The sequence below is a fragment of the Cavia porcellus genome, unplaced genomic scaffold (genome assembly GCF_034190915.1).
Source record: "Cavia porcellus strain 051 isolate PalLab524CR breed Dunkin Hartley unplaced genomic scaffold, mCavPor4.1 scaffold_20, whole genome shotgun sequence".
Lineage (NCBI taxonomy): Eukaryota > Metazoa > Chordata > Mammalia > Rodentia > Caviidae > Cavia > Cavia porcellus.
Window position 1 is genome coordinate 33,977,676 of NW_026947503.1, and position 14,094 is coordinate 33,991,769.

At 42.0% G+C, this 14,094-nt stretch overlaps 1 protein-coding gene across 3 annotated transcripts in view; it reads left to right on the forward strand.

Moving 5' to 3' along the window:
* The first annotated feature begins 10,490 nt into the window (after positions 1-10,490).
* The window catches only part of Dym (dymeclin), a 415,428-nt gene continuing 411,824 nt past the window's right edge, over positions 10,491-14,094 (forward strand). Inside the window, exon 1 of one of the 3 annotated variants that reach the window (XM_063231704.1) lies at positions 10,491-10,701. The gene's annotated coding sequence lies outside the window, so the exon portion shown is untranslated. The remainder of the gene's footprint in view (positions 10,702-14,094) is intronic. The other 2 variants (XM_023566826.2, XM_003474053.5) reach the window with 2 other exon arrangements.

Consider the following 14,094-nt stretch of genomic DNA (forward strand, 5'->3'; position numbering starts at 1 on the left):
CAGCCAAGTGGCTGGCACGAGGAAGTACACAGGGCGGTGAGTGCATGGAACAGTTCAGTCCTGAGCTCTCCCTCTTCATACCATTTTAAGTCTAGCAGTGGTAGCATCTTAACTAGTTACTGGCTTAACTACTTACTGGCATCTTAACTACTTACTTAACTACTTACTGGCTGTAGGAACCCGGATAAAATGTGGATGTAATACCGCATGCTGCACAGGTAGCAGGAGTGTGCTACAACTGAATATCTACAAGCATTGTTTTCTTGGAGTTACTGATTACATTGTCTAACTGGTGCACAGTTGGTTCCTCAGGACTTGACTTTGCCACTTCCTGTGTTGGTTCTTGGTTCCTGCATTCAACATTTACTTTTTATGTAGCACACCAGTCTTCTAATTCAGTGCTCATAGGTGATTGAGGATGAGTAATTTTGAAGTCTTTCCTGGACGACTCCAACTGAATGATGATCACTTTACTGAGAATTATAGGTCTCAAGGCCTTTCTAGTTTTAACATCCTGTCTCTAGGGCACTGGTTTTCAGTTTTGTAGTTGTGATACTAATAACATTTTTTTAAAGGGTAGAGGTAGCTAATACACAGTTGCCAACTTTTTCTAAGTTAGAATGTATGTATGTTGGGCTGGAGATTTAGCTCAGCGGCATAAGCGCCTGCCTTGCAAGCATGCAGTCGTGAGTTCAATCCCTGGTACCGATTAAAAAAAAAAAAAGAAGAATGTATGTATGTAAAACAGGGAGGGTCTCAGTAAGCTACTCAGGCTGTCCTTAAACTTGGAATTCTCTTGCTTCAGCCTCCTGAGTAGCTGAGAATACACACACATTGCACCATGCCAAGTTCTAGGGAAAGGGAAATATATAAAATTTAGGTTACTGTTATATATACATTTTAAATATGTATCAATAACATAACAACCTATTAGACCAGGCTTGGTGGTGCCTGCCTGTAACATCAGTAATTGGGAGGCTCAGACTAGAGGTTCACTGTAAGTTCAAGACCCTGTCTCAACCAAGGGGGAAAAATAGCTCTTTACGTTTATGAAGACTCTCGTATTCACTGTTTTGCCCATATGTATTTTTTCAGTTTTTATGACTGGTTGGAAAAAGCTATCGGGTGTCTTTAGACTGGGTTTGGTGGCTAAGGTCCTATACCATACAAGTGCTGTCTTGTCCCAAAATACCAGTCCTAATCTGCCAATCTACATACTGGAGTTGGCTACCTGCTGAGAGCTATCATTGGTTAAAACACCTTGTGCCTGGCACTGTGCAGGGGTATTTCAGGTGCATGAATGTGTCTGGTCATGAAAGTGAAATAGTGCAAAGCACAGGCTCGTAGAGATTAAATATATTAAGTGGCATGCTCAGGATGTCAAAGTCACCCTCAGACTCTACACAGAGGAGTCTTGCTCAGTTTCTAATACTCTAATGGCAACACTTGATTGGACAGAAATGGAAGAAAGTGAGTTTCAACTCAGTATTTGTGAAGTTTTTTTTTTTTTTTAAGTTCTAATTTTGTTCACCTTGCAGCATGACTTTTTAGCTTACCTACTTTTCAATAACTCATTTTGGCATTAGTAAATTTTAATTGCATTTCCTGTCAAGCTTTTGTGTGTCAGGTGCATTTGCTCAGGTAATTATTCAGGGATCCTCTGAAAGATTCTGGGGCTTGTCATATTTTTTTCTTCATTACTGAGCTGCCTTCTTAGGAAACACAGGTGAGTCAGCATTTTCTCTAAACGCCATGCACCAGAATGCTGATTTTGGCAGATTGACCGGACTGAGGATTTAACCACTGCTCTGAGGTCTCCAAAACCCATGGAGTTAAAAGCTCCAGGTTTACTCACAAAGAGGAACAGGAAGGAAGCTCTCTCATTGTTTCCTCCCTGGGATGTTACTAGCTTGTTCTATCTCAGACTTGTATTTATCATCACCATAACAGACCTTAAGGGAGAAGCAAAGACCTTGGGCACATTTATTATGAAGTAATAGCATGAATTAAGAGGAAAAACAATGTGGTCAGGACTGGATGTGTTAGCACACACCTGTATTTGAGAGGCTGAGGCAGGAGGATCTCCAGGAGCTCTAGGACAGCCAGAGGTACATAGTGAGCTCAAGGCTGGCCTGACCTACATACACAGTGAGACCCTGTCTATAAAAATACGTACATACATGTATACATACATTGGGAGAGACTTGGGTTTGAGTAGGTTTAAAGTGTTGGTGGGGAATGTTAGAAATTTCCATTTTTTCAAGTGAAGGGAAAGGTTAAAAATTGAAAAGACAGAAGCTGTAGATGAATTGGGAGGGGCCAGTGTGTGGTAGACCATTGACTAAATATCCAAATGAACTGGTCTGGACCTTAGGTTACACCTATTCCAATCCTGCCATTTGCACTGAGCAAAAAAGTTTAAAAGGAAACCCAAGCACTGGACTACAGCAAGAGTGGCATTCCCACAGGGCTGCCAGGTACAATTGTGCTAAGTGCATATTGCCCACTTTCAGAAGAGCCATTGACATTGAGCTGTGGAAATGATTCTCCTGGGCATGGACATTGTGCGCTCAAACAACCTTATGGGAGCACTGCTCCTGAGTGCAGTTCAGCAGTTGTGATTGACGAAATGTGATGTAACAGACTGATATAATAGATTATAGGTAATGAGATAATTAATAGTTTGTGCCAATTTGAATAAGGATTGTCCAACTAAATTGGATCAGCAGAGTTCTGGGTGTGGCTGAAGGGATTTACAGATGACAAGACCCACCCTGGGCAGGAATAAAAGGGAAACAAAGCTGCTTCTGTCTCTTAAGAGGAGCTCCAGTCTTCACCTTCACCTTGGATGTTGTCTCTTGGCTTCTGACACTCTTCAGCCTCCAATATAGACCTTTTGGTCTCCTGATGCACTGCACAGACATTACACTGAGTTCTAAGGCCTTCAACTTGATCCTGCAGATCTGCAACATACAGACAGACTTTTTACACTCTTCCCTACCTGGCTCTGTTGGCAGCCATTGTAAGCAAATCTTGGAAGTCCTGTTAAGTTTGTATATTTTGCATTGTCTGTTTCTCTAGTAAACACTGATACATGACATATGATTTCCTATTACTGCAAAGAAGTTACAACAAATTTAGGGGTTTAAAAGAACATAAATGAATATGTCACAGTTTTTATGTGGCAGATATCCTAGTATAGTGTAGCTGGCTTAGAATTTCACTGGGCCGGGAAGAGAATAAGAAGTCAGCAAGAGGCAAGTCCTCCCTGGGAATCAGCACCATGTGGGGCCAGTGAGGGGAGAGCCAGATGCCAGCCCCTTTGGCACGTAGGCTGGGAAACAAGAAGAGCCAACATACACATTCCTCTGCCCTGCTGAAAGCGACGGGTTGATCTGGAGAAACAGGCTGTGATGACTGCTCTTGAGGTAAAATACAATTTAATGCTTATAGTGTTTAGTGTCTCACTGACTTTGCAGGCCTAAAGCCAGTATTCCGATCATCTGTTCACAGGATAACAATACACAATGTAGCATCTATATGGGATATCCTTCTGAAGGTGAAAGCCATTGTTAATTCCCTATCATCTTGTTTTGAAGTCCTGTATCATTTTCATTGTTTTGTTGAGTTGGATTTTATTCTATTTTGTTTTGTTTAATTTTATTATATCCAATGGCATGGGCCACTATTTCAAAGATAACAAGATATATTATGGTAGCCATTTTGGATTTACTCAGCTTATTTTGATAACCTTTATTGCATTCATTTTTTGTTTTTATTCTATTCTGTTCTGTTTTACTTGATTTTTACTATATCTGAAGTTACGGGCAGCTATTTTGAAGACAGCAAGATGCAGTATGGTAACCATTGTTGATTTTCTAATGTTTTGAAGTCCTGTGTCGCCTACATTGTTTTGATCGGCTTTGTTCTGTTTTATTTTGCTTGGTCTTATTCTCCTTTTTTTTTTGGTGGTACTGGGGATCAAACTCATGACCTCACACTTGCCAGACAGACGCTTATACCACTGAGCTAAATCCCCAGCCCCTGAGTTTTATTCTCTTTAAAATAAAAATTTAAAAATTTTTTAAAAAGGTGCTTGGTGACTCAGGAGAGCTTGGAAGCTGTGCTGCTGTTGTGCTCTGGCCTCTAGATACCTCCACCCCCCTTCTCCCCAAAATCATGTGACAACCCAGACTAAGTCAGCTGTCCTACTGGCTTGTGCACCAGCTTCTGGGAAGGTCATAATAATTACTTACTTCCACAGACATAGTCTAGTGTGAAAACAGTTTTCACCTACTATGATTCACGAGCTCCAGTAAGTTTGCCTAATCATTACACACCCTTGGATCAGTTCTATTTCTTCAAATCTTCCCTAGATTATTTGCTTTTATACCAGTGTTAAGAGTTCAATTTATGCCCCTTCAAAATTTCTACATTTGAGTCCTAGACCCCAGACAGAGAATGTGACCTTATTTGGAAATAGGAGCATCGCAGTTGGAATGAGGCTTAAAAGGTCAATACGGTGGGCCCTAGGCCAATACGCTGTTGTCCTCATGAAAAGGGAAATTTGAACACAGAGACACATTCACCAGAACGCAGAGGTGAGGCCATGAGCGGAGGGAAGGCAGAGCTCCCAGTGAATCTCCAGGAGACAGGGAAACGGTCTGTGCTTCCTTTATTACTTTGCATCTATACAGACTTAGAGTACAATGAACACTTTCAATTGCCTGCCCTGTTTATGGAGTTCAGTGAGTTAATATCCTCTAGGCTCTTTGGAACTTGAGCCATGTCCTCTCCCTGCCTTTTTGGTTTTCAGTGTTTAGAATTAAAAAAAGTTAAATTGTACATATTTTTAAATTTGTTTTTAAAGTAAGCAGGCACAGCAGCTATTTATTCACTTGTTAGCTTGTTTATACCTTTCTTCCTAAACTTACTTTAGATGACTCACAAATAAATGTTAATGCAATGTATAAAATAGCAACATTAGGGGCTGGGGATTTAGCTTAGCAGCATAAGTGCCTGCCTAGCAAGCACGAGATCATGAGTTTGACCCCCGGTACCCAAATCGCAACATTAAAAACAGAAGAAGAAGAAGAAGGGTGAGTAACTAAAGGCAGATCCCATGTCCTGCAAATCCTCCTAAACTCAGCAGGCATAGGGTGCCCACCTTTAATCCCACCACTGGAGAAGCTCAGGCAGAGGCAGACACCAGCAGTACATGAAGACTCTTACCTGCCTCCTAAATTGGTTTCTCTTTCCAGCTAAAATGCGTCATGGTACCTATCGTACCCAGGCTTACTGGTTTGCTGGGCTGCCACACCAAAGTACCAGAAACAGGGCAGCTTGCATAAGAGGCTTTTATTATCTCACATTTTTAGAGATCAAAAGTCCAAACTCCAGGCACTGGCAGGGTCTGTGGCTTCTGAGAGCTGTGAGGAAAGATCTGCTCCATGCCTCAACCTCTCAAGTGCTAGGACTGCAGGTGCGAACCACCATGCCTGTTCTAGAAACGTGTGTTTTTGAATGGCCATGGTGGCATATACTGTCTCTGGGATAATATTGTGTTGGTCTACGTCAGGTCTGCTTGTTTGAATACCAAAGGAAATTTCAGTTTTACAGATACAAGTTCTGTTGTAAAGAAGTTGGTGAAAATTCTTACCTAGTCCTAGTAGTATATTTTCAGCATTTATTTTTCAAAAAGTTGTCAATTTGGGGAAGAATATTAAGCTATGCTGGCTGTTCTCTTGCATCATGATTATTTATTACATTTTAAATATGTGTAAAGCCTCTTTGTACTACTAGTCCTTAATCTTCATAAAGGCAGACCAGGTCTGAAGCACAGCACTTAGAGAGTTGCTAAATAAGTACTTATTTTGTTTTTGTTTTGTTTTGTAGTGCTGGAGATCAAACCCAGAGCCTCGCACTGAGCCCTGGCCCTTTTGTGTTCTCTGTTTTGAAAAAGGGTCTCACAAAGGTGCCCAGTCTGGGCTTGAGTTTATGATCCTCTTGCCTCAGCAGGGATTCAAGCCTGCAGCATCACACCGAGCTGGTATCTGTTGACTCTGAATGAAGGGTAAATGAGTCAAGGGAATCTGTTCCATGAAAGGCACATCCTCCTTGTGGGATGACTGTAGTTTTGGAAAGTCACAAAGCAGTGAGGAGAATGAATGGATTCCTCAGGAGTGTGATTTCCAATGGTGTAATATCCCTAATGTTCCACTTGACTCTTCACTGCCTCACTGGCTTTCCTGTGCAAATCAATGTACTTCTCGTTCACTTTTATAATAATCTAACCAAAATGAGCTGGAAATGTCATAAAGTTCTGCTACAAAAATAAAAATTGCATGCCTTCCAAAGTGAAATAGAAGGAAGCGAAGGTAGGAGGATCACAGCAAGTTTGAGGCCAGCCTGGGTTACAAAGTGAGTTCAAGGCCAGCTTGAATTGCATAGTGAAACCCTATCTCAAGAGACCAAAGGTGGGAAAAGGGAAGAATCCAAAGTGTAGTACAATATTTGTGTGTGTGTATCTTCTGTTTCTTGTTTTCTTTCCAAGTAGCACAATGTTGGGAAGATAAGGCAGTCATTTGGAAGTTCTTTTTTTAATTAAACTGTTAATTTTCAGATGCTTTTTTTTTTCCTGTTGCTGCTATAGCACATTGCCAGAAACCTAGTGGCTTATAATGACACAAAGGTACAACAGTTCTGTAGGTCTGAAGTTGGACATGGTCTCCTTGGGCTAATATCATGGCACTGGCGAGGCTACATGAGTTCCTGGAGGCTGTAGGGAATGTTTCCTTTCCTCCTGCAGCTCCTAGAGCTGGCTGCCCATCTCCTAGCTCTTGCCACGTTCTAAATCAGAAGTGCCTGGTGCTTGTGTTGCATCACTCTGACCTTCTGTGACCTTCTGTAGTCACTTTCTCTCTGACATCTGATCCTCGCTTTCACTCTGATTACATGTGACCACTCTGACGATCAAGGATGATCTCCCTATTTTAAATTCAACTGATGAGTAAGATGAATGCCTCCACAATGTTAATTTCTCTTTGCCACAGAACCTAACATATTCAAAGATTCTGGGGATTAGGAAGTGGACAGCATGCCAGGGGGCATTATTCTGTCTACCACATGGAATAATTTTATATTTAGAAGAGGTACACGGGTTACCATGTACAATATCCTTCACCCAGCTTTCTTTGATGTTAACCATTTTACGTAACAAAGGCATATTTATCAAAATGGGAAAATTGGCATTGGTACAACGTCCTTGCCTTCATTTGGATTTTATCAGTCTTTCCATTATTGATTTTTTGTGATTTCCAGATTCACTGCATTTAGCAAAAGGCTTTCATGGCTTTCTTGTTGAGGTTTGTGCACTAAGTAGAGACTGATATAGTCAAGTCAGGCAAAGGTATCCTGATACTTCTCTTTTTCTGAGACAGGGCCTCATGATGTAATTTGGTTACAATTGAATGGGCCAAAAATATTCCAGGTTCTTGTCTAGGACAAGGAAAACACTGCCAAGCATACACCTCGTAGTATGTGGTAGGTTTATTGAAGATCACAGGACAGTAGCAAAAATGGGCACAAGGACAAAGCAGGGTTGGGGGAGGGAGGAAAAGGGACGAAGGAAGAAAGAGGGAAGGGAAAACATGGCAAAGGGAAAGAAAGGGCCTTGATAACTCAGGCGTCTGCTATTTTTGGGTCGGATACCACTGATCCAAGGTGCTTTTCACTGTCTCTTCCTGATGCCAGCAATCTGGGTAACCTCCTAAATTTAAACCTGGGTAGTCATTAGGGTGATGTGGCATTTATAGCTGAACAAAGGGACTGGGATTCCACACATTTGTTTCTAATTGTACTAGTTCAGCTAAACTCACTGTGTAGACCTGGCTGGCTTCGAACTGAACCTCCTGCCTCAGCCTCTCAAATGCTGGGATTTTAGGCATACAGCTTCTCTAATTTAGTGTTTTGTCACCAATTTTTAATGTTTCCTTCAGAAGTATCAGGATAAACTTGACATGGTGGCATTTGCCTGAGATGCCAGCACTCAGGAAGCTGAGGCAGGAGAATAACCATGAATTTGAGGCCATAAATTTGAACTACATAGTGAGATGGTTTCAAAAAAACAAAAAACAAATAAACAACCCCAAAGCCAAAAAGCAAACAAGAAAACCCAACCGAAAACAACCGAAGAAAATTAACACTACAAAAGAAGGGTATATAAAATGTCACTAATAAGATCACTTCAAAGGAGACTACGTTGCTTCTTGGTCTATAATAACAAGTTTTGTTGTCGTTGTTGTTTGTTTTTTGAGACAAGGTCTCTATGTATAGTTTAGGCTGGTCTTGAGCTCAATTTGTAGCCCAGGCTGGCACTGAACTTGTGTCAATCCTCTTGCCTCAGCCTCCCAAGTGCTGGGATTACAGGTGGGTACCACTCTGCCTGGCAACAATGCCAGTTCTGAAGAAAGGCTCATAACTGTTGCTCTTATAATTTGGCAGAAGTAAAGTGAGTGCCAGGCAAAATCACAGAACAGTTAAGCGTTTGTATTTGATGCCTGCTTCTCTTTTTGTTATGACTTTGAAATTATACATGAAATTTATATTCATTGTAGAAAAATTAGAAGAACGGAAAATTAATTGTAATCACCCATGATCTCTTTACCTTAAATTATATATTGTTAATATTCTTTTAACCGCTTTGTCTCCTGGGCACATATGCATAAGTATTATGAATATAATTAATTTATAAAAATTGCATATTCATACTTTTTTTCGAGACAGTCTCACTATGTAGCCCAAGAGTGGCCTTGAGCTCACGGAGACCTACCTTCTTCAGCCTCCCAAGTGCTCATGGCCCAGGCTGGTCTTGGACTCACAGTGGTTCTCCTGTCTTATCCTTCCAAGTGCTGCCCAGCTATTCGTACTCTTTCTACTTAATATATCGTGGAACATTTTATTTATTTGTTATTAGTACATGTTGCCATGTGTAATGATCATATTCATCATGGGCCATGGACACATTTTTAAAATAAATATGAATCTATAGCACCCCTTACAATAGCTGCATATTAGCGCCTGCTTGTGTTTTAGTTAGGTCCCCAGGTACCTTGTGTTTAACAAAGTTTTCCTGCACTAATTCTGCAAGCTCAGTGAATGCACAGGTAATTGATACTGGAAAAATATGTAATATTTATTCTGCACTTTTGGAAGTTACCAGCACATATCAACTGTATAATGAGATAACTGTGAAAGCTTCTTCATAGGTTTATTTGAAGAAATAAAACAGCAATGCATAGCAAGTAGAAAACAACTCATAATATGAATGATTGTTACAGTCATGTTAACTATCATATACATAAAATCTAGGTGAGGAAACTGACTGAGGGAAGTAATAGAATTGCTCAAGGACGTCAATCTGGTAACCTCAGCTCATGGGACTTTGAATTCCATATTGATTCCTGTGGGAAGTGTCCTGACAATAACACAGGCAGGTGTAGACTTTCCACGAAATTATAGTCCATAACGTTGCTGTAATGCCATCAATCTCTGATGCCGAGATTGGAGGATATTAATTGGAGCCTAGCTAGGGCATTTCAGCGACTTTGTCACACACTGTGTAAAAATAAAAATAAAAAATAAAAAGTTAAGCATGAAGAAAGTTGCAAAAAGAACGAAAACAGGGGGCTGGGGATTTAGCTCAGCGGCATAAGCGCCTGCCTTGCAAGCAGGCAGTCGTGAGTTCAATCCCTGGTACCGATAAAAACGAAAAAAAGACAAAAAAAAAAAAAAAAAAAAAACGAAAACAAATAAGTCAAAAAGGAAAGAAACTGAATACTGCATTCAGATAAGGAAAAAGAAAATCCACCTGGGGTGGCGGTGAACACCTGCAATCCCAGCACCCTGAGAGGCTGAGGCAGGAAACAAATTTGAGACCAACCTAGGCAATTTAGCGGTAGAAAGGATTAAACCCAGGCCGAGGATTGAACACTGGATTGAATACTGAGCGACGTTTCCAGCCCTTTATCAACATCGTTGTTATCATCGTCATCGTCATTCTTAATTTTGAGAGAAGTCTGTGCTGAATTGCCCAGGCTGGGCTTGCAGTTGCGGTTCTCCTGCCTAAGCCTTCCAGCATGGTAGCATTGCAGGCTGGCACTACTGTGCTCAGCCTGCTTCTCACATCTTGGAATTGCTTGACAGTGGCATGAGTTACTCATCTGGAACTAACAGACCTTAAATTAAGGCACTAGAACAGGTGGGAGAGGTAAGACACCCAATGTGGCACCGGAAGGCTATAATTTTGAGGCTTACGGAGTTTGCAACGTGGCTCCACGGTTGCCTGGGAGACGATGGGTGGGTGTGGAAACCAGCAACGCGGGAGGACTCCATTTCCCAGAGGCCCGCGCGCCGCGAGCGCCCCGGGACCGCCTGCTGGCGCGCGTCTGGCCGTTCGGTCCCTATTCGCTTTCTTGGCCTCTTCCCTGTTTTCCCCGCCTCCCGGCCTCCGCACCGACTCTGCCGGCGCTGGAGCGGATTCGGAGTCCGAGCCGCAGAGACGTGGACACAGGGAGGCCTGAGCCGGCTTGCGCCACCCGGGCTGCTGCGCGACCGTGCTTCCCTGACGCCTTCCGTCCGCCACCCGCCTGCCTGGCTGCCGTGCCCGAGGCTGGACGCTGAGCTTCCTGCAGGCTGAGACAGGTGGGCTCCGGACGCTTCCCCTGCCTGGCCGGCGCCCGGAGGGCTGGGCAGCTCGGTCTGCACGGGGACGTGGGACTCTTCCCCGGCCGGGACTGGGCCACAGCGGGGCCGCAGGAGTGACCGTGTGCCTCGCCCAGGCGGGCCCTGGGGGTGTGTTAGACCCGAGCGTGACCTCGGGCCGGTCTGGACTGGGAGTTGAGTGATACCGCCTGACAGTCGAGGCTTCCGGAGATGCAGCGATGTGGGTCTGACACATGGGCGTGTGATGGGCAGGGTGAGCAGTAGTGCGTGTGCGCGTGTTTGTTTGACATACACTTTTTAAAAATTGAGATATAATTCACATGCCATAAAATTTACCCTTTAAAAGTACAATGAAAGTACAGAGCGGAATCTTTTAGCATATTCACATGGTCGTGCAACCTTATCACTAATTCCCAGAGCATTTTTATCACCCATTAAGTAGCCCGCACCGTTTAGCAGTCACTCCCTGTTGGCCCTCCTGCACACTGCAACTATCAGGATGCCTTAGCAGTTGGATTGAACTGAAGAGGGGGATGTTTGTGTACTAGTGGCAGTAGTGGGGAGTGGGTAGTGGGTGATAAAACTGAGAAGGGTTAGGGAAGCAAGGGGATGGGTGTAATAAGGCCAGCAAAGGAGATGTAGGGAAAAGACTGCTGGTCGATGGAGTGGGATCCTTGAAAGAGCAAATGCGGCTTGGAAGATCCTGTGGGTACAAGGGGCTGCACTGGAATGTATGAAGAGATGGAGGTGGTGGAGAGGACTGTAAACTTACCAGAGGAGCCCAGGTGCTTGGGCTAATGAGTTGGGGGCTCAGAGAGGCACTGGAAGTGGAAGGGAAGAAAATCTATAAGAATAGGTGAATAGTTGTTGCAGTGGATGGATTTTATAGCTCTGGCTTTCTAGAATGGTTATCCTGCTTTGGGGTTTTTAATCTTAGATAATCTTGGCAACTCAGAGATAGGATAGGCAAATATGAATATTCCTCATAAGAGCTAATCTTGGAAGCAACAACAGATGAATAAAGATAATGTGAAAGTTAGACACAGTGGAGCACTACTCTGCTATAAAGAAAGATAAATCTGAGTAATTTGTAAGCAAGTGGATGTACCATGAAACAATGTTAAGTGAAATAAATCAGACATACAAATTTAAGTGGTACATAATTTCTCTGATATGAGAATCTCGAAGTATAAGTAACTTAACAAAATAAACATTGGGAAAGAGGGAGGTAGATCTTTTGCAAATAGGAAAGGAATCTGGAGGCAGAGGGAGCAGGGGAGAGAGGGCAGGAAGGGCAAAGAAATAAAAAGGATTAAGATGTTAAGTACATGTACCTGCTCTCTAAGATAAGTGTAAACATGTAGTACAAATATGTACTAAAAAAAGTGAATATTCTTACTCTGTAGATGAATCATTCTTTCACAGCGGAATTGTTTGAGCTTGTAAGGTTGGTGATAAGACAAAATGAGTTGAGATTCCAGAATAATTAAAATTATCAGTCCTAAGTATATTAAACTTGATGGTTGAGGCAGTGCATGTTAATAGAAAAGACATAAAAAACTGGAAAGGACATTATCTGTTTAGTTTATATTGTAATAAAATGTATATAGAAAGGTCTATTTTATCATAGGTCAAGGTATTTTTAAATTTTTGTGCCTTTTTTGGGTACCTTTTAAATACAGAAAAGTTCATACAAGAGCTGGGAGTGTAGCTAAGTGATAGGATTTTTTTTTTTGTTTTTTTGGTTTTTTTTTGGTTGTTTCGAGACAGGGTCGCACTGTGTGGTTCAGGCTGACCTTGAGCTCACTTTGTAGCCCAAACTGGTTTCAAACTCCCAATGATTCTCCTGTCTCAGCTTCCCAAGTGCAGTGATAGAATCCTTGCCTAGCCTGTATGTAGCCCTGGGTTCAATCCTCAGCAGTTCAAAACAACCACAGCCAGGGATTTAGCTCAGTGGCATAAAGTGCCTGCTTAACAAGCGCAAGATTGTGAGTTCAATCCCCAGTACCAAAAAACCCCAAAAAACAAAAAACCAGCAACCATAGTTAAATTGTATAATGTAGTCCCAATGTAGTCTCATGCACACATTACCTAGCTCTAACAGTAATTAAGTCAGGGCAGTTTAGTTTCATTCAAATCCCTATCCATTCTTAAAACCATAGTCTCCCCCAACTTCCCCCTCCCTTTTTTGTACTGGGAATTGAATGAGGGCTTTTGTACTGAGCTACATTTCCTGTCCTTTGTTTATTTTTTATTTTTGAAGCGAGATGTCTCTAAGTTGTTAAATCATCCAGGTAAACCCAAACTTGTGATGCGCTGCCTCCTCCTCCCAGATTTCTGGCATTACAGGCATGTGCCACTATGCCTGGCTTCCGGTTGTTTTGGAGCAAACCATATATGTACTATTTTGTCTGTAAATATTTCAGTATATGTTTGCAGGAGATTGCTCATTGTCCTTTTATATGCCTATAATACCATTATCACACCTATAAAATTAATAGTAAGGTCTTCATATCATCAATATGTACAGGGAATTTTTTTTTTTTTGAGATAGGGTCTCACTGTGTAGCCCAGACTGGCCTTGAACTTGTGGCAATCTTCCTGCCTCAGCCTTCTGAGTGCTGGGACTCAGGTGTGTACCACCACACCTGGCTAGGATTTATTTTTTAAACATAGTATCCATTTGATACATGTTTGACTCTGAAAAATATAGCGTATCACTTCACTTTTCCAGGAGATCATAATATCCTGTTCATTTTTTGGATTAATATGCTGCCTTCCCTGCAAAAAATTTGAAAAATTGTCAACATTAACTGGCTTTTTAATGAATGGACTTTTGCAAGGGTAGGAGAGAAATAGAAGGAAAATATACCACAATATGCACAAAAAATTCTTATAGTGTTCTAAATATTTGGGCAATTTTATTGTATTTTTTTTCTAGATAATTTCATATACTGTTAGATGTCCTTTTCTGTGTGTGTGTGTGTGTGTGTGTGTGTACTCTTTCCATGACTGTCGTAATACAGTAACACAGATTTTGTGGCTCAAAACAACATAGATTATTTTATTCTCCTGTGGAAGTCTGAAATGCTAAAATCAATACATCAGCAAGGCTGTCTACCTTTCTGGAGGTTTCTTAGGAGAGAATCCACTTCCTTGCTCCTGTGATTTTCCAGAGGCTGCCACTTTCCTTGGTTTGTGGCCTCCTTCCTCCATCTGCAAAGCCACACGGATGCTTGTCTCTGTTCTTCTATCCTCACTTCTCTGGCCACAGCTGGGGAAAGTGATCTGCTCTTAAGACCTGTGGGATTGGATCAGGTATCCTTGAATAATCTAGGATAATTTAATCACTCCCACAAAGCCACTTTTAAA